We start from the raw sequence: 19,414 nt of genomic DNA, 5'->3' as shown, positions 1-19,414 counted from the left end.
GCTGTCTGTTAGAATCCAAACCTACAGTAGTACCAAAATTAGTAATAACAAAACTGTGGTACAAGAACATGTGTAAATAGTGCTGTTCAGTGTTACTTCCCCAGCCTGTTGCCGTCCAGATATGTTGGCTGGGAATAATGAGAGTTGTAGTCCTAACACTTCTGGAAGACATCAGGCTGGGAAAGCTGCATTAATGTGTCCTGCAGCATGCATGGATTCCCTTGTGACCTGGCGGGGAGCAGACAGGAGAGTATACCTAACCTTAGAACATAGCTAGGCCTGTGCTTCTACCCTGGCACACCACAAACTCTCATTGTGTGGGCCACCCATAGCATAGTAATCCAATTAATCTGGAATTCAGACTGCAGCCATCCCCAGTTGCATGTCAGGGTTGTAGTCAGGAATTGGCATGATCACAAGGGAGTAAGAGTGTGGACTTTAGACCTTATACCAAAGCTGTTTGAATTCTGTACTTAAATAAAATAAGATGTGTTTGCACACTTTGCTCTTGAGAAAATAACATACTGGTTTAATGGTAGATTTGGACAAAGTAGTCATTGTGGTCTCCCGAATACTTGCCAGCTTTTCTACTTGTTACATGTGAATCTTTCATGACTTATGCTTACCCACTTTATTGGAATCCATCCAATTTTTCCATGTGTGTAAATAATGCTGCTTTATAATTTATTTTCTGGGTCCTAGTAGTTAATCTAGTTGGGCTGCAATTCTCCAATCTCTGCATAGCTTTTACTTAATTTATGATGAGTATTATTATTATTATTATTATTATTATTATAACATTTCTATGCCGCCCCTTGCCGAAACCTCGGGGCGGCTTACAACATGATAAAATACATTGAAATACAATAGTACATAATAAATTACCATTAAATATAACAATACAAAAAATACATTACTTCCCCCATTTAGGCTTAGTTTAGGCATTGCATCCATCAGCTCTAACCTATGATTTAGCAACTGGGGAATGTGCTGTGGGATCCTGTATCCCCCTGCCACTACAAATGGATTTCCACCTCCCTTTCATAGTTTGTTGTAACAGTAATTTAATGCTCTTAGCGGTATCATAGCCAAGTATGGTTAGGCCCAAACAGGATTGCCCCAAACCACAGTTAGTGAACCTGTGTCAAATGGTGGTTCTAAAGTCATGATTTGGAAACTATAGTGTTTTTCACAGGGCCAAAATAGGGCTGTGTGTATGTACAGTGATGCCATGTGATGTGTGGGGGTGGATAAAACACAAAAGTGATATCGGACACAGAACTCATCTTCCTGAAAAATTAACATATTAAAAAAGGAAAAGACAGCTAGAAAATGCATGACCTCTTGGAAAAACTTTTGATTGGCGTTAGTGTCCTTCCAGTCAGAGCTTCTGCTGATGATACTATTGATAGCAGTCAGGCTCAAGTCCTTGTCAGTGGTAGCTCCACATTCCTGAAATTACCTCCCAAGAGAGATCAGACAGGCCTCTTCTCTTTAGATAAGCTGTTTGGATGTTTTAATTAAATTTGAAGTCTTAATATCCCTCGCCCTTTTTGTTTTCTAAGGGATAAGTAGAGCTGCCTTATACCTTAGTTCAGTGGTGGCGAACCTATGGCACACGTGCCACAGCGGGCACACAGAGCCCTCTCTGTCAGCATGTGAGCCAAGCCACCCCAGCATTGCCCCAGCAGCCGAGCATCGGATAGTGCACAAAGGGTCATGCGCACACTCGGAAAGGAGTAGCGGTGCCAGGCGATGATGTCGCGAGCCGTGACTCATTAGCCATGACTCGTCCAAGCTTTCGCATGGCTGGGCAGTGCGCTGCCAAGGATATATATACATTTGCTTGGACTGGCTGTGAGTTGTTTTTTCTAAACTAAAATCACAGCATTCAGGTTTTATTGCAGTGTTGGCACTTTGTGATAAATAAGTGGGTTTTGGGTGGCACTTTCGGCACTTGGACTCTAAAAGGTTCGCCATCACTGCCTGAGTTCATTGAACTCATAGTCACACTGACAAGCAGTGGCTGTCCCTCAGAACTTTCTTATCAATTGCTTCTTGATCCTTTTGGAGGCTGAATTTGCAACCTTCTGCATGCAACACATCTGCTCTACCACTGAGCTATTGCTCCTCCCTTACAGGTTTTACTATAATTTTTCATACTGTGGTAGCACTGCATTCATTTATTTTAGTAATTTTTGTACTGGATTAGCTGTCTGATGATTTGAAAGATGTATTAAAAAGGTATATGCTACAGAGTTTAGATTACAGGGGTGCTCACGTATTTCTTTAGTGCAAGTATTATTTTTATTGTACTGTATTCATGATCTGCTTTACCTTCTCTTGTGAAGAATCTATTATTATTATTATTATTATTATTATTATTATTATTATTATTATTATTACATTTCTATGCCGCCCCTTGCTGAAACCTCGGGGCGGCTTACAACACAATAAAATACATTGAAATACAATAGAACATAATAAATTACCATTAAATACAAAAATACAAAAAATACACTGAGTTACAAATATAAAATTAAAATTATCAGTGTAAAATAAGTAAATAAAAATATAGGAGGAGAAAAGAGAAGGAAGAAGAAGTTGCCCTGGCCAGATCATATGTTTTAACAATTAAAATGATGTTTAAATAAAAAGGTCTTTACCTGGCGCCGAAAAACCAGTAACGACGGTGCCAGGCGGACCTCTTTGGGGAATGAATTCCATAGGTTGGGCGCCACCGCAGAGAAAGCCCTCCTCCGAGTACTTACTCTCCTAATTTCTTTCATGGAGGGTTCCCGGAGAAGGGACTCTCCCGCAGATCTCAAAGGGCGGTCGGGCATATACGGACGTAAGCGCTCGTTCAGGTAGCCAGGACCCAAGCCGTTTAGGGCTTTATAGGTCATAATCAACACCTTGAATTGGGCCCGGGCTTCAATGGGAAGCCAGTGAAGTTGACGGAGGACTGGAGTCATGTGAGCATAACGCCCCGTCCCCGTCAGCAACCTGGCAGCTCTATTTTGCACCAATTGAAGTGTTCGGACTGTCTTCAGGGGAAGCCCCACGTAAAGCGCGTTACAGAAGTCTAGGCGGGAAGTCACCAGCGCGTGTGTCACCATCGCCAGGCAGTCGTACTCCAGGTAGGGGCGCAGCTGATTAATCAGCCGAAGCTGAAGGAAGGCGTTCCTCGCCACCGCTGTCACCTGAGCTTCCAAAGAAAGCTCCGGGTCGAGGAGTACTCCTAAGCTGCGGACCTTATCCCTAAGAGGGAGTGTTGCACCATTCAGGACCAGGTCAAATCCACCCTCTCCGAAACCCGATCCGCCAACCAACAGGACCTCCGTCTTGTCTGGGTTGAGTTTCAGTTTATTGGCCCTCATCCATTCCCTTACCTCGGCCAAGCACCGGTTCAGCACAGCCACTGCCTCATCTGGATTAGTGGAAAACGAGAGGTAGAGCTGGGTATCATCAGCGTATTGATGATTCCGCAGCCCACACCTCCTGATGACCTCTCCCAGCGGTTTCATATAGATGTTAAATAGCAGAGGGGATAGAATGGAGCCCTGTGGTACTCCATGGCATAACTGCCATGACGTAGAGACATGGTCCCCCAGCACTACCTTCTGGAATCCACCGTTGAGATAGGAGCGGAACCACTGCAAAGCAGTGCCTCCAACCCCCAATCCCGCTAGCCTATCCAGAAGGATATCATGGTCGATGGTATCGAAAGCCGCCAGGAAGTCCAGAAGAACCAACAGGGATGCACTCCCCCTGTCCTTCTCCCTGTACAGGTCATCGTACAGGGCGACCAAGGCAGATTCAGTACTGTACCCGGGTCTGAAGCCGGACTGAAAAGGATCCAGATAATCAGTTTCATCCAAGAGTGCTTGGAGTTGTCCTGCCACCACTCGCTCCAACACCTTGCCCAGAAACGGGATGTTGGCCACAGGTCTATAGTTAGTGGTCATCTCTGGATCCAGTGACGCTTTCTTCAGGACCGGTCATATTACCGCCTCCTTTAAAGGGGCAGGCACTTGACCCTCCCTCAGAGAAGTGTTAACCACTTCCAAGATCCAGGTCCCAATCCCGTGCTTGGAGTTATTTATTAACCAAGACGGGCAAGGATCCAATAGGCAAGTGGTGGGACGTACTCGTCCAAGCACCTTGTCCACCTCATCGGGCCGCAATAATTGAAATTCCTCCAATAATTTTGGACCAGACCGTAGCATTGGCGTCTCCCCAGAGACCTCTGATTCATTAGTGGAGTCCAGCTTGTGACGAATCTGAGCGATTTTCTCCCTGAAATGCCTGGCAAAGCCGTCACAGCGGGCCTTTGAGGGTGGCATCGGATCTTCCTTAGGACCCGGGCGAACCAGGCCTTGCACCACTCGAAAGAGCTCCGCCGGATGGCATTGTGAGGCGGCAATGAAGGCAGAAAAAAACTTCTTTTTCGCCGCCTTCACCGCCACAGCATAGGCCTGATAGTGGGCTCTCAAGTGTGTTCGGTCAGATTCATCCCGTGATTTCCTCCACCTACACTCTAGTTGTCTCCCAACTCGCTTCATCGCCCGCAATTCAGGTGTATACCAAGGGGAAGAGCGGACTCTGCCCGGTGGGAGAGGGCGCTTGGGAACGATCGTGTCCACAGCCCTGGTCATCTCTCCGTTCCACAGTTCGGCCAGAGCCTCGACAGGAGCACCAGTCTTGTCAGCCGGAAACTCCCCCAGGGCCTTCAGGAATCCATCCAGATCTATCCGGCTCCGGGGGCGGGCCCATACAATCGGGTCCGCACTCTTATAGAGGGGGAGGCCGCTCTCGAGCACAAACCTCACCAGGAGGTGATTTGACCATGACAGGGGAGTCAAACATAAGTTCCTCACCCTCAGGTCATCCTCTTCCTGCCCCGTCGTGAATACCAGGTCCAGAGTGTGTCCACGTTCATGGGTCGGGCCGATGACGTGTTGAGACAGGCCCATGGCCGTCATGGAGGCCATGAAGTCCTGAGCCGCCCCGGTCGGTCCAGACTCGGCATGGAGATTGAAGTCCCCCAGGACCAACATCCTGGGGGTCCTCAACACCAGGTCCGAGACGGTCTCTGTCAGCTCAGATAGGGAGACTGCTGGGCAGAAGGGTGCACGGTACACCAATAGAATCCCCAATCTAAGGCAGCTTACAGTTCTCTGTCACTCCATTTTTGTTCTCACAAGAACAAACCTGTGTGGTAGGTTAGGCTGAGTGTGAATGACTGGCCCAAAGTTGCTCAGTAAGCTTCATGGTTAAATAGAGTCTAGAAACTGGATTTCCTAGATCCCCAGTTCATCCCGAAGCACCATGCCAGCTCCTTGTGTCTGAATTATGAACTATTGTCCTCTACCACTTCACTGTTTCTTCAGTTAAGTTCTGAACCTCATTGCTTCTCTCTTCCTTCCTCTGTTGTAATTGCTAATTATTCATGTGCTGCTGCCATCACCAGCACTTTTTCGCAGTCATCGTTTGGTTCCTGTGTATGATGGAAAGGCAACATGACAATAAGGTAGTCCAAAAGATCTCGTGTCATACAGATCTTTTGAATTACAACTCCCATCAGCCCCAGACAGCATGCACCCTGTTTGGAAATTATGGGAATTGCAGTCTAAAACAGTAGAAGGTTTTGGATTTCTGACCCCATGGGTAGGATGCAAAGAAAGTCCAAATCTCCATCTTTAGGGTGTTTTCAGATGTGGTGCTACATATTCCTCACCATCAGAGCAATTCAACAATGGAACCAATTACCTAGGGAGGTTTTAGGTCCTTCCATATTAGAGGAATGCAGGATGCACTTGGACAGCCACCTGAGAGGGATGGTTTAACTTGGGAGTTCTCAACTGAGCAGCGGGTTAGACCTGATGCCCTTCTTGACCCCTTCCAACTCTTCTATTGTCTGATTTTAAGAATCTTGTTTTTTTACTGTATTGTGTCCATATGTGAATGGATATTAAAAGACCTGGCTGATTGCATTAAAAGCTTTATGATGCTGTTTTAGTTTCCATACCATATTGTAAACTGCCTTGAGGAGGCTTTTCTTCCAAAAGCAGTATAAAAATATTAAAAATAAATAAATGAAAGAAGGCTATGCTATTGCTTGTATCATGTGACGAGCTAGCCTGAAATTCCTGCTGTGTCAGGAAACTCACAGGAACAAGTGGGCCACATGTTCACAACTTAATCTCTAAATTGTTGGGAAGGTTCTGATAAGAATCAGACAGTGCTTAATAACAAGAAATAAAGAATAATGACAACTCTGGAAGTCAGCTCTATTCTCTCCTCCCAGCCCCATACACACACATCAAAATTTGGAGGCAAAGGAAATAATTCAGCAGTGAAGTACAAGAGCAATCCTACTAGTTTTAAAACCAGTCCATTCTACCATGTTGAGTCCCCACAATTCCCATCCAATTTTTCTTGAAGTGTAACATTCACATTTTAACACTGCATTTTACTGTTTACAAATATTTTGGTAGATCATGCCTAACTTCTGAATATACCATGCTGAAATCAAATGCAAAGACAAGCGCTCTTCCTAATCTTACATTATTCATGTGTGTACCTGAATACAAAGCCACCATGAAAAGTTGTCTATGACTGCTCCGTGCACACAAGCTTATGAACTTGTGTTCATGACAAACCATTTGGATGGCACGGAATCATGTGAGAGATGAAATCCAGGGAGTGGGAGCAGCTGACCATGTGCAGGGCATTCATGTGAACTGGCCCTTATCCCTGGAGAAGGAGAAATAGTAGGGTTTTATTTTATTTTTGCCATTTGGCAACTGCAACTTCCATGTCTGGTTTAGTGGTGGTTATACTTTTGGATGTAGAAATCCTATTGGACTAAATTTTTTGACACAGACACGTGCAAGATCTCTCAGTGTCCAGTTGGCTATTTTTACCATACTTGGAGGGTGGCCTTTTGTTCCTTCTCAGTGTGAGCCGGAGCGGTGACTGAAAAGTTCTCCATCCTACCTAAGCTGGGAGCATTTCTTTGTATATGGGACAGAGCAGAGATTCTGATTTTTATTGGCAGCTGGGTATAAGAAAATGCATGTTTAATAAATTAATTGGAAACTTGCATAAAGGTTGTTTAACCTAGTTTATAGCACTGTTGCTCATTGTGTACAGTACACTAGGCATAGGAATTCAAACACTGAGGGATGATAGAAGTTTAGTTTAATTCTAATGTGAGGCACTAATTGCCTTAAAAAAATAGTCCTGAAGTATATTGCATATTTTCCCAGGAATTTTCATTAACTCCCCCTGCTGCCCCCAAGCTGGCAAGACTAAATAGTCTTTTATCATATGCTTGTCTTGCAGCAGTTAAGAGTTTACTTAAGTTTCTAGAGTTAAAGTTAAGCACATTTAATAATGTCGCTTGTTACTTAGACTGCTTTGTAATACTCAAATATGAGCTGTAGGTAGGATAAACATATTTGGCTTACCCAGTTTTGAGAGCTGTGAGGTGTCTTGTGCTAGCTGTTCATTTGATTTGTTCACATTTTATATTAAAGGGACAGAGGAAATGCTTCTACTAAAAGTTTTGGTGTCCTGGGAGCCAAGCTGTGTCAATAGCAGCAAGATGACAATACTATGATTACAAATCTTAAGTGCTAGTTTCTTCTGAGTTGAGAGTATTTTGGAAAGGATGTTTAGACAGGAAAACATCTCACAACTCCCAGCATTTCCCAGCCAGCTATGCTGGGAGTTGTAGGACCTTTTCTAGCATACACATGCATAGAACTGCTCACCCAATGCATTGGGAATTGGAATTGGACTTTGCTTAGAGGACTGAGTTCAAATCTCTCCTCAGCTGTAGAATCCTCCCTACACTTCATGCAAAAAAGATATTTTCCAGTAGAGTGTTCATGCATACAGATGTTTTCAGCATTAACCAAATATATGCACGCTGATTTCCTGAAGCTTAATAGCACAACAATTGAAGCCATTCTGTTCTATGCACATGTACACACAGCATTAGAGGACAAAAGGTGAAATGAAACTTTTGCTTTCTTAGATTTCTCCAACATGCCAAGCATCAACAAACATTTGAAAGGGCAAGCTTTTATGCCTTAGCTCTGTTCCTCTTACTTGGAAGGAATGGATGGATTTCTTGGTTTTGGGCCTTTGTCAGATTTACATGTCTTCATAAGTCCATTTTGTCCTGCTTATGCATAAAATTCATATTATATGTCTCCCCCCAACCATATGTATTTTTTAATGCATTTTGATGTGTGTGTTTTTGAGTTGGAAATTATATTGCAAAATTTAGAGAAGTGTGGTGCTTGGTACCTACATTCCAGTTTACATTTTAGTTTGGGAAGTGTGACGTAGCTAAAGTGAGAATACTGTTGGTTGGTTTAAAATACAAACTGAACAAAATTCAGCTGAGCAAAATCTTTAAGCATCTGTACTAGGGAATGAGCTGGTTTTACTTTTGTGAGCAGGAACACTTTTGAACTAATGCCACTGGACAAGTAGGCTTCAATACTTCAAAATACTTCAATTAGTGGCTAGGCAGGGCAGTGATTTTTTTAAATATTGGAATGGATACAGTGTATCTTGACATATCTTGCTGGGGATGGAGAATTAATGCACAACTGTCTGCTACCTGCTCAACTGCATAGGCTTGCTTTGTTGGCTTGCTTAATAACAATGGGAAAGCTCCCTGCGTTTTCATTAAGAGTGACTATGCTTGTGCAATGCATACAACTTACCTGGCTGTAAATATGGGTTAAAAGAGACCTTTCAAGAGTCCTTTGACTCTTACGAACCTATTTTACCCTTCCTGACCTCCCAGGAGTTTCCTGTCTACTCCATTGTTGCCTAGTTACAAAACTGTCATATGGCAAAGAATACTTTAAAAAGAAACTAACCAAATGTGGTGTTTTAGAACAGCCTCTCCCAGTTGAGGGCCCCCGGAAATATTACACTATATATACCTTTGATCCAATGGCTATGTGGACTGTGAGTGATGGGGATGGTAATACTGTACATCTGAAATGCACCAGGTTGGAGAAGCATAGGGTGATATGTAGGGATTGGTTACACTTCTCTCAAAATACAGCAATCTAAATTAGAAAGCTCCGTCTGAAAGTGAGCTAGAAGAGGAAGAGGAGCTGAAAGAGGAAGAGGGGGGGTTGGAATGCACAACAAGCAAGATTATCCAAGGGGCTGGTGAGAACTAGACTTCCTGTAGTTTGAAGAGAGACACTGAAAGGAGGAGGCTGTGAGTTCATCAGCCCAGTGGATTGTCATCAAGCCAAATGAGCAGATTCATTAAGTAGCATGTGGCATTCTTGTCCTCTAGCCCACAGGTAGCATGAATTTCCTTGAGTGTGGAGCCAGCCCCCTTCTGGAGGAGACAGGAAGAGAGGATTCGCTTTGGAAACAATCTTTACATGGGCAGATCAACTCTTTACAGGGTTACATCTGCTAATTCTGTCAGTCAGAGGGAACACTACTTTGATAGATACTTGCTGCTTGTTAGGAACCTTTATATTGCAAAATCAACCTAGCTCAATACAGGACTGTTTTTAGAAGCCTTTTGCCTTAATCTGCTGGAAAGGGAACAGTGGCAAGATACCCTCACAACAGGTGCTGGGCTAGTAGGTTCAAATTTCACTCAGCATGATGCAGTCTAGAGTCAATTTTTACCTTTTAAACTAACTAACTTTACTGAATTGTTGTGGGAATAGAATGGGGGTTTAACACCTTGCACTCCTTGGTGGAAAGGTGGAGTTAAACATACGAAAGCACTTTGGCGGGCATTTATGCTCCTCTTCTACCACTTGTATAGTCTTGTCTACTAGGGAATTTGTATGGACTGTGCATTCCTCCTGTGGCTTGTAAGGCAATGAACGTGCCAAACCTAGAGCCAGAGGGTGGACGGGAAGACCGAAAAACAGAAATCCCTATGGAGGCAATGCCCTGTTTTTCCTGAACATTTCTAATATGTAACTTTCGAATTTAAAAGCACAAGGGAGGGATAGAAAATTGTTTTGAGGAGCAGTGTTGCCTGGAACTATTTTAAGCATGGATTAATTTAGCACTATAGAGAATTCTGACAAAGCAAGATAACTGTAGCAGAGATTATGACCACTAACTGAAGTTGACTCAAGTGTGGTACAGTTTTTTTGGAATTTCTCTAAGAACAGCTTTTGAGTGGGCGACCCAAAGGTTTTTAGTGTCTGATTGGGTCTGCATGCACATTCATTGTGCAATATTTTGGATAGCCATCTGTTCACAAACTGTAGTTTTTCAAGGTAGTTCTGATAGTTGCAAGAGACACCAGTACTGTGATGGAATTGCTGTTATTGGATCATTGGCTTTCCTCATGGTAGATGGAAGATGATCTGCAGTTTGGTTTGACTTGGATATAGAGACAATGCAATGCAGGGTATCATGCCCTTCCTTTCTGCCTCTGCTCTCTTGCCTCAGTTAACATGCTTGCTGATATATGAAAGTTCCAGGCTGGATGTGATGTTTGCCGGTGCTGAGAATGGGAGAGAACCTATGCAACACAGGTTGCATGCCTCTATTTTCCCTGCATCCCAAACAGTGACTCTGCACTTGGCTGAGACTGAAAAATTTCTTCTATGCAGCCTTCCCCCAGCCTATTACCATCCAGATGTTTTGGAGTATAGCTCTCATCGGCCTAGCCAACATGGACAGTGGACAGGAATTGAGAACAGAACTTCAGGATAGCAGCAGGTTGTCATAGGCTGTTCTAGTCATTAGAAGAGCATTAGTGAGTACTTGCTCAGCTGGACAGTTTTGGCATGATGGCCTTCAGTCGCAGACTGCTGCATCACAGAAAACATATGCCACAGCTTAGTGGTTGGGCAGATGATTTGCATTCAGAAGATTCCAGACTCTGTCCCTGTTATCTCTAGGTAGATCTGGGAAAGGCTGCTGTCTGAAACTTTAGAGAGCAGCTGCTAATTGGACAATACTGATCTAGATAGACTAGTCCTCTGCTTAACATAAGGCAACTTCCTAAATCCTGGAGTGCAGCTACTACTCTGTGCCTTGCCAAGTTTGGTGCTTCCTAGAGGACTTGGGCTACAACTCCCATCATTTTCATCCACCAGGCCCTTGTTATCAGGCAGGTTTCTATGTTCCTTCCCATGGGGCTATCTGTTTCATGCATACATACAATCTGCTTCAAAAGCACCAACATTTTATTAGTTAATGGCTAGGTTGACCCACATAACAGATTTGTATGTAAGGACAAAGCAAATGGTTGCAACACTCTAGATTTTCTCTTCCCATAAAAGTCTACAAATAACTTTTATAAACCATTTGTGTCTAATGTTCCACAGCTCTTCCATTTGGCTTATAGTAGAGGAAACATAAGGCATCACACTCTGAAACGGCCAGACAATGAGCTCTTGGTTTTTGCAGTGTTACGAACCAAGTATGGGCAATAAAATATGACACTTCAGACATTCTGTGGTACAGGATGAGCCAGAAAGCTAGCAATATATGCTAGTCCCCTGCATGAAATAGGAAGTTACCTTATAGTTGGTACAATATATAATTGTATTGTATAACAAAATGTAGACTTAAATTGACTTCTAGTGGTATGTCATGATAAACGTCCTTGTGGAAACCCTAGAAATTGAACACAGTTGTCTCAAGGAGCTGACTTTTGGGAAGATCTAGCATAGAAGAATCCAGAAATGCTATCCCATCTGAATCTGTTGTAAGTAGGCAATTTTTGTCACAGATCTGAAGCATGTTAAATAAACATAAACTGAAATTGGTGGAACCTTAATCCAGGCAAGTACTTTAAGGTCAGTGTGTGAAAAAACATAAACTACTAAAATTCAGGCCTCCTGTTATGTGATGTACAATAAAGAGGGCTTGCACAGCACCTCAAAGGGAATATTGGAATATTTTACAGAAAACATGAGAGCACTGCATTCTGGCATCATGTACATACTTGCTTCTCACCTGCTTGAATTATTTTATTTCTTCTTCCCTCACCCTTTTATGACATTAAAGTGTTGTACTCACACTGTTCTACCAGAGTCAACCTTAGCTGTGGTTAGTCCTAACAAGAGTTAAAAACCTTTAATCTGGCTTGCAAATCCATTTTTCAGGTTAAAGTAGTTAGCCTTAACTTTGGTATGAATGTAATGCTTCATCATGGGTAACTGGAAGGAAAGGAGAAATATGCGTAACCCTGATGGTTACAGGATTGAGAAATGCTATCTCCCTCAGGCTGCTGCAATGTTGGACTGTAGAAAAGTCCCACTGAGGTGCCTAGCAGATGCTTTCTGGGAGTTCTCCTCTAAGAAGGAGTAGAATCACCCAGGTGATCCTGTAACTCAACTTTACCCAACTTGGCACCCTTGAGAAGTGTTGAGCTACAGCTCCCATCATCCCCAGTCAGGATGGATAGATTTGGATGACCATGGATGCTGGGTGTTGTAGCCCCAACCTGGGAGGGCACCCGGATCGGAAAAGTCTAGTGTAATCAGTGTCACACAGTCACTGAGATCAATGATCACATTGAAGGTTTGGAGTAGTGGCATGCTTAAATGTTCATAATTAATTGGATTTTGTTCTTCATTCACATAGAATTTAAAGGAAAATAATAAATGGTAGCTGGTCCTTCCAAGTTAAGATAAATTAATTTCAGGAATTCTCTTTAAAATATCTGCATAGCTACTGCTTCTTGGTTCAAAGATGCTAATATCTCTCATGTGTGTTTAGCAATCTTATTCTCTGCTGAAGTGCAAAAGGCAGCACTGCATTTAGTTTTGCTGAAGTTTAACATAGTTCATCAGAGTTAATCCAGTTGTGCTTGAATGGTAGGTATCTAACTTTGACTCTGTCCTGTATAATCTTGACATTGTCATACTGCAACTGCTTGTTAACTGAACAAATTATATGGCTGATGATTAATGTAATAAACAAGAGGAAAGATGTTATAAAATACTCATTTTTAGTGTTCCCTATCTGTTCACTATGTCTATAAAATGTACCAGCTGATTCATTACACCACCCCTAGATTAGTTCTGTGTTTGCTTAGAAATTCTCATCGAAATAACCCGTGGTTTCCTCTACCACAAAGCAGAAAAGGGCGAGTAGTAGTAAAGTTTACAATACACACAATTCAGAAATGCTTATCACCATTGTAAAATTTTAAATGACTACTGGGGGAAAAATCCTTCCTTTTGTACAGATAGCTGTTCCTTGAGGATGATGTTTTAGCATTTCTTGGGAAAATGATTAATAAGGATTATCTGTGGAGGTATGGGCATTTTTAAGGGATTGTTTCAGAGTACTGATCATAATTTATATGTAGTAATGATAATGCATGTTAACCAGGCATCCTCCCAACTCTGTTATAGTTAAGCTCCCACTGGTTGGTTGGTTGTAGTAAAGCAAACTAAAACTAAAAAACAGAGCAGAACGGGAGGAGCAAACAGACCCACAAATAAACAGTAGCAGCCATAGCTGGGTCTCCTCTCTGGGTGAAGAGCTTCGATCTTTCACCTGTGGGTTTAGGTATGCCTAAGTACCTAATAGGATCTTTAAATGTATTAGAGCTCATCAAACAAGTTCCTTTATGCCAAAGTGTGGCAAAGATGTTTCCTTTTAGAAAAGCCTTCCATGAGTGATTGTGTCACTCTGTACATCTTTATTAAACTGCTAAAAGGATTTTAGATATAATATATACACATGTGTAGGGGGTGCTAGATACTATTCTGAGCCATGCTTGAGGGTCTTCTGGGTCACAGTGCAGAGTCTGCACTTAATAGGTAAAGTATGCTAGTATATAGAAGTTACCGTTTTCAGCACAAATGCCTTATCCTGGCTTCAGCTGAGGACATTGGTGTCTTCAATTAGCGGAACAAATGTATTCAAAAGCCCAAAGCAGTTGCTGCATGGATTTAGCACAGTTGCTGGAGAACATGAGCTGAAGGCTGCTGTCACACTCATGGCCTACTTGTGGGCTTCCCATAGGCAGCCACTGTGTGAACAGAATGTTAGACTAACCAGGCCTTTAGCCTAGCATAGCGCCTCTTATGTTCTTAAGTAATGCTTCTCTGCTTGCCCTTAGGCAAGGCGGAACCAAGGACATTTTAAATTTCTCTACATAAAGCTTCAAGCATCACCACTGCAGCAAACTGTGGAGCAGTTGAACTTAGTGGATTTGTTCCCATTTACACATTGCTGTTTCTGCTTTTGCTTACTCTGAAACAATTGTTCCTTGATTACCCTGTCACCCTGCATGCACATATTTGCACAATGAACATTGTTTAGTAGGAGTTGGCATGGAATCTTTTTCCTGTAATATGGTTTTCTCTTGAAGTTAAAAAGTAGAAGTCAAACAACCACACAGTTAATTTACTTTTCAGCTGATTTTCTCTATGATCTTGCTTTCTATCAATTAGAGTATTAGTATTTAATTTCACTGGTTCCAAATGAAAATCTTGTATAGCCGCTACAGTAGAAGGGCAGCATTTCATTTAAATTGGAGAATGTACAAGTCAAATAGGCTGGTCTTGGGAAATCAGCCTAATTCTTAGCTGCCTGATTATTGCTGTCTTACTGCCTTCTTCCAAGAATGTGCTTTAATTTTCATGTCCAGTTCCTCTTATGTGAAATATATACTGCAGTTTCCTTATGAGACCTATGCACGAATTCATATAGTCAATACAGGTTGCAATTTTTCAAGCCTTTGAACTTGGAAATTGCTTGAATGATGCCCTTGTAAAACTGTGCAAACCATTTCTGTTTTCAGCATAGCAGTACAGAGAGCTTGTTCCGAATGTGATGTTGCTGCAGAATCATTAGTTCTATCCAATTTGCTATCCTATGAGTAGATAAGCAGCTGTTCACTAGCAAGTGCTAGGCTGGAGATTTTGGGGAGCAGAGGAAGGGATGATTCTTGTGTTTCCTTATTCTGAAAAGCAAAGTGTAGCCAAAGCAAGTGGTCAGGAACCTTCCAGCTACTTCATGTCAATACAATATGATGCTCTGAAGTTGCTCAGCTCCATTTCTTCTTCCCCTCCTAGTCCCCTCATACTTGGAAAATAGGTTTCTTATGGGGTTTTCCTCAGTTTGTCAGAGTTGCTGTAGAACAGTCTAGTTTTGTTTGGTATGTGAAGGTACTGGCTTTAGTTGCTTCAAATATTTGCTTTGTGACTTCTAGCATTTGTACTTTCTGCCTTTCTGTTTTTTGCATCCTTGTGTGAAGGTGATTTAATACAAATGTGATGTGATGTGATGCAGCTATGTTGTCCTGAGTAACACAATCATAAGAATGCAGCACATGCAGTCATAGAAATTGAGCAATGATAAGAATAATAAACTTAAGGTACAGTGAGGAGGGCCTCTTCACTCAGTGCAGCCAGAGAATGGTACTAATGTGTTACAATGGGGAATGGATTGTTGTGAGGATATTTTCAGCTAACTACATAATATGCATTCCTTAAGAATCTCAAGCGATGCCTACATGTGGGTGTCTCTAGAGCAGGGATGTCAGTAGTTTGCTGCAGGAGATAATTATTTGCATTTATAATGATGCAGGAATGATTCTGAGATTGTGTCACTTTAGCCTGGGCCATGGCCATGGCTTTTCATTTCTTTTCTCCTGTGCTTGCTTTTTCTAAGCACCCCATTTTAGTGAATTCATGTAATTGAATCTGATAATTGCATCCAACTTCAAAAACTAAATATACTGAAGTTAGCAGTGTACAATTGTAGGCGCCAGTGATGTTACACTAGCACAATCCAATAGCTGTGCAGTGTAATTTGCACTTGCATAGGACAATGGGGGAACACAGTGGCGACCTGCCAAGATTATTTTTAGGCATGTGACCTGTGGGCTGCAGGGTGCCCGCCTTGAGTGTGGTTCCTGCACTGCCAATATTTGGCAGGGACAGCCATGGCAACAGCAAAGCCAATAGTGCCAAACTGAGCTTGTTTTCAAGCTAAATATCTTGGAATCTCCATAGGGCAGGGGTGAAAAACATGGAGCCCCCTCATTTGACCTCCTCCAACCCCAAATTTGAGGGAGAGCCAAATAAAAATACTTCAAAAGTTGGATTGATTGATTGATTTGTATATAAAATGACATCTGGAGCTACTAAGGAGCACTAAAAGGGTCAAAACAGCTTTTTTGCAAGGTAATTTTGATACTTTGGGTTCTTCCTTGCAGCTTTGGATGCCATTTTGGTTTGAGGGAAGTTCTCCAATTTTCAACACCTGTTTGTGTGTGTTGACCTGTAGAGGTGTGCAGGAGGTGAAAATGCTCTTTTGCCTTGCCTGAAGTTATCTACCCTGATGTTGTTGGCACCAGGCCTACACATTTTTTTGTGTGGGTTTTTTTGGTCTTGAGACTAAGGATGTACCAAAATGGGCAAATGCAGCTTGTTTGAGCTTGCTAGATTGCCTGTGCAGAATTCAGGGTTTTTATATGGATTTTTTATCCCCAGACAGACCACAGTTTGTGGTTTGATTTGTTTGTTTTTGAAACTGCTAATGGAATTTATGAACGCTAGTGCAGAGGAAACACGTTGATTAATGGGACTTACATGATTTGATTGAGCTGTTCTTTGCAAGTGCTGTATTTCTGTAAAACGGCACCTGGAAAAGACTTAGATTAGTGAGATTTGCACAAATGTCACTAACCCATCTGTTTTTCCCATATTCTTTTGTGCAAAAAGGGCAATTTTTATACAAAACTGCACCAAAAATGTGGCTTGGTCCTGGTTTGTCTTACAGACAGAAGTCTGTGAGTTAACTCATGCTGCTATAAGTCGACTCCTGTGCATGAGCAGCAGACCGAAATCTGGAGGGCCAAACTGATGAAATCTGATGGATTTCCATGACCCCATCACATTTCTCACTCATTCCTACTCTTGGCATACTGCACTGACTTCCACTTAAGTTCTGGAGTTCACATTTTCTGAACACTTCCATGTCTTTATTTGCACTTAGCTAGACCTGCTAAGCTGCTCACAGTTTGCTTTGCTTTTTGAAAATGTGGGATTTTAACAGTCTTAGCTTGCAGCTCCTGGGACCTCTTTTGTTAATGTGCTTGATGTCTCCAAGTACTTACAGTATCCAGAGGCTGGTTGCTTCTACTAGAGTTGTTCATGCAATCCTTATAAATCACAGTGGCCATCTACTTGGGACAAACAAAAGCAGCAACCCAAACCTTTCTTGTTCCTTTTCCACTAGCCATGGTGTAGAATGAGCTGTGATTGTCCTATGTGATTATTCTTGACTGTTTAAGCTCAGACATGACAATGCTTACCAATTTGAGATTAGACTTCAGCATCTTGTGCTCCTTCTCCTCTCCTGTGTCAGCTCTCCCCAGGCCTAGTTAAAACAAACCCATTTAAAAACTAACTAGGATAAGGGCAGTTTTGATGTATCAGTGCTTAAGTCGGCAGCAGATGCCCTCCTCCGGGAACCCTCCGTGAAAGACATTAGGAGGCAAAGTACCTGGAGGAGGGCTTTCTCTGCGGTGGCACCCCGCCTATAGAATGCGCTCCCCAGAGAGGTCTGCCTGGCGCCATCATTATCTGTTTTTCGGCACCTGGCTAAGACCTTTTTATTTCAACAATATTTCAATAACTTTTAACATTAACTATATAGGTTTTAATCTGCAGCCAGGGTGGATCTGGATTTTATTTGTACTATGTTTTATTTTATTCTTTTTATTTATGTAAGCCATCCTGAGGCTATGCGAAAGGACGTTATGCAACTACTCTAAGTAAGTAAGTAAGTCTGTTGGAAGGGAGCTTTTTTTATTGCAGTCTGACACTACTGTTTTCAACTTGCATTTTTGGGCAGATATTGTAGACAAACTCCAGAAAGGGACCATCTGAGGAAAGGCTGCTCTGCTTTATTTATTTATTTATTTAGTTGGTTTCTGTACAACGCAATAGTTGAACCTCCCTGGGCAATTCACAAGAATTTGTTAACCCCCCCCCCCCACCACCACCCATGTAGGATACAGTTTCTAGTATACTAAATTTAAAACAATTTCAGTAGTTTTAAAACAGTTTTTCCAATACCAATGCCAACACCCCTATACATTGTCTATATGTATATATTGATTACCACAGAGAAAAAGACTTCCTTAACCTGATGTCAAAAAGATAGCAGAGTTGGCACCAGCCAGGCCTCAGCAGGGATTGCATTCCACAAATGGGGGCCAGCACTGAAAAGGCTTCTGCTTGTTGCCACCCTCCAGACTGTCTTTGGTGGTGGAGCTCAGGAAGTCCTCAGAGATTGATCATAGCGTCTGGGTAGATTCAGGCCAGGAGAGGCACTCCATCAGGTATTGCAGTCTCAAACTGTGAGTCACAATAACGTCATTTGGTTTCCTGCAGTAATGTTAAATACCAGCCTTGCTATCATCTACTGCCAAAGCAACCCTCTGCCAGGATGTCTTTGGCTGATTATTTCGATAATGTTCAAGAATGTGACTCAGCATCTTGAATTTCAGTTTCTTAAATGAATAGAAGCTTAGTCGTAGCTCTCTAGAGGGGAAAAGGTAGAAGCTACAAGTAGTTTGTACTAGAATAGGTATTTCATTTCTGGCAGGCCTGCTGTTTAGAAGGTTTAACTTTTTTGTGTACCCACAAATTGTATGAGCTTAAGTCAGGGTAGGCAACCTTTTGGGGCTGTGGGCACATTAAGCAATTTGAGAATCTGTCCTGGGAGGCAAACCAAAGGACAAATAACCTTCCTAAAAGTCTGAGTACAAAGCAGAGGTTAGATCTGAGCTTTAGCACATTAAAAGAAGTCCTTTGAACCAACAGTGTTCAGCAGCAAAAGAAACCTATTTCACAGCAGCCCCAGGAAGGAAATGGGTTAATTAAAAGAAAAAAAGTGAAAAGAGTAGCTATCAAGAAAAGTGATTGGGGTCCATTGGAGCCCATGAACACTACATTGCCTATCCCTGGCTCTGTTCACCTTCCCCAACTTGGCATCCTTCAGATGTTTGTTAGACTGCAGCTTTGGTTTTCCCTGCCAACCTAGTAGTTCTCCATGGATCTATGGGAGTTACATTCCAACACATCAGGAGTACACCAAAGTTAGAGAAGGTTACTTTAGGGTGATTTTGAAAGTATTCCAGTATTGTTGTCTCTAATTCAAGTGTTCTAGGATGTCAAGAACAGATTGGTTAAAATTAGCATCGTTCTTTTCCTGTAGCCCGGTGAATTGAGCAATAATCTGCTTGAAGCATTCCAAATTGATTACTGGGGTTCTTAGCTGCATTTTTGAATGTTAATTTCATTCTTGCTTGCTCTTGAACTGTGTAACTGTTTCCTGTTCAACTCAGTATAGGCAGATATCAGATTCACTGGGGAACTCAAAAGGGGTCCAACACAGCCTGCTTCCTTGA

At 42.3% G+C, this 19,414-nt stretch overlaps 1 protein-coding gene and 1 long non-coding RNA gene across 3 annotated transcripts in view; one reads left to right on the top strand and one right to left on the bottom strand.

Annotated features, from left to right (window-relative positions):
• The window catches only part of ITPK1 (inositol-tetrakisphosphate 1-kinase), a 143,712-nt gene that overhangs the window by 5,046 nt on the left and 119,252 nt on the right, over positions 1-19,414 (top strand). The window lies entirely within an intron of this gene.
• Positions 5,125-18,634, bottom strand: LOC123026963. 2 transcript variants are annotated; one of them, XR_006415423.1, is made up of 4 exons: positions 18,148-18,634; positions 17,312-17,376; positions 16,587-16,638; positions 5,125-5,500 (listed from the first exon to the last, which is right to left on the bottom strand). It is a non-coding gene; the product is annotated as an uncharacterized LOC123026963 (long non-coding RNA). The 2 variants fall into 2 exon arrangements; XR_006415422.1 differs by lacking the exon at positions 5,125-5,500 and adding an exon at positions 14,381-14,953.

This window comes from Varanus komodoensis, unplaced genomic scaffold (assembly GCF_004798865.1).
Source record: "Varanus komodoensis strain SLA01 unplaced genomic scaffold, ASM479886v1 scaffold3, whole genome shotgun sequence".
Taxonomy (NCBI): Eukaryota; Metazoa; Chordata; class Lepidosauria; order Squamata; family Varanidae; genus Varanus; species Varanus komodoensis.
This window is presented reverse-complemented; position numbering and strand designations above follow the sequence as displayed.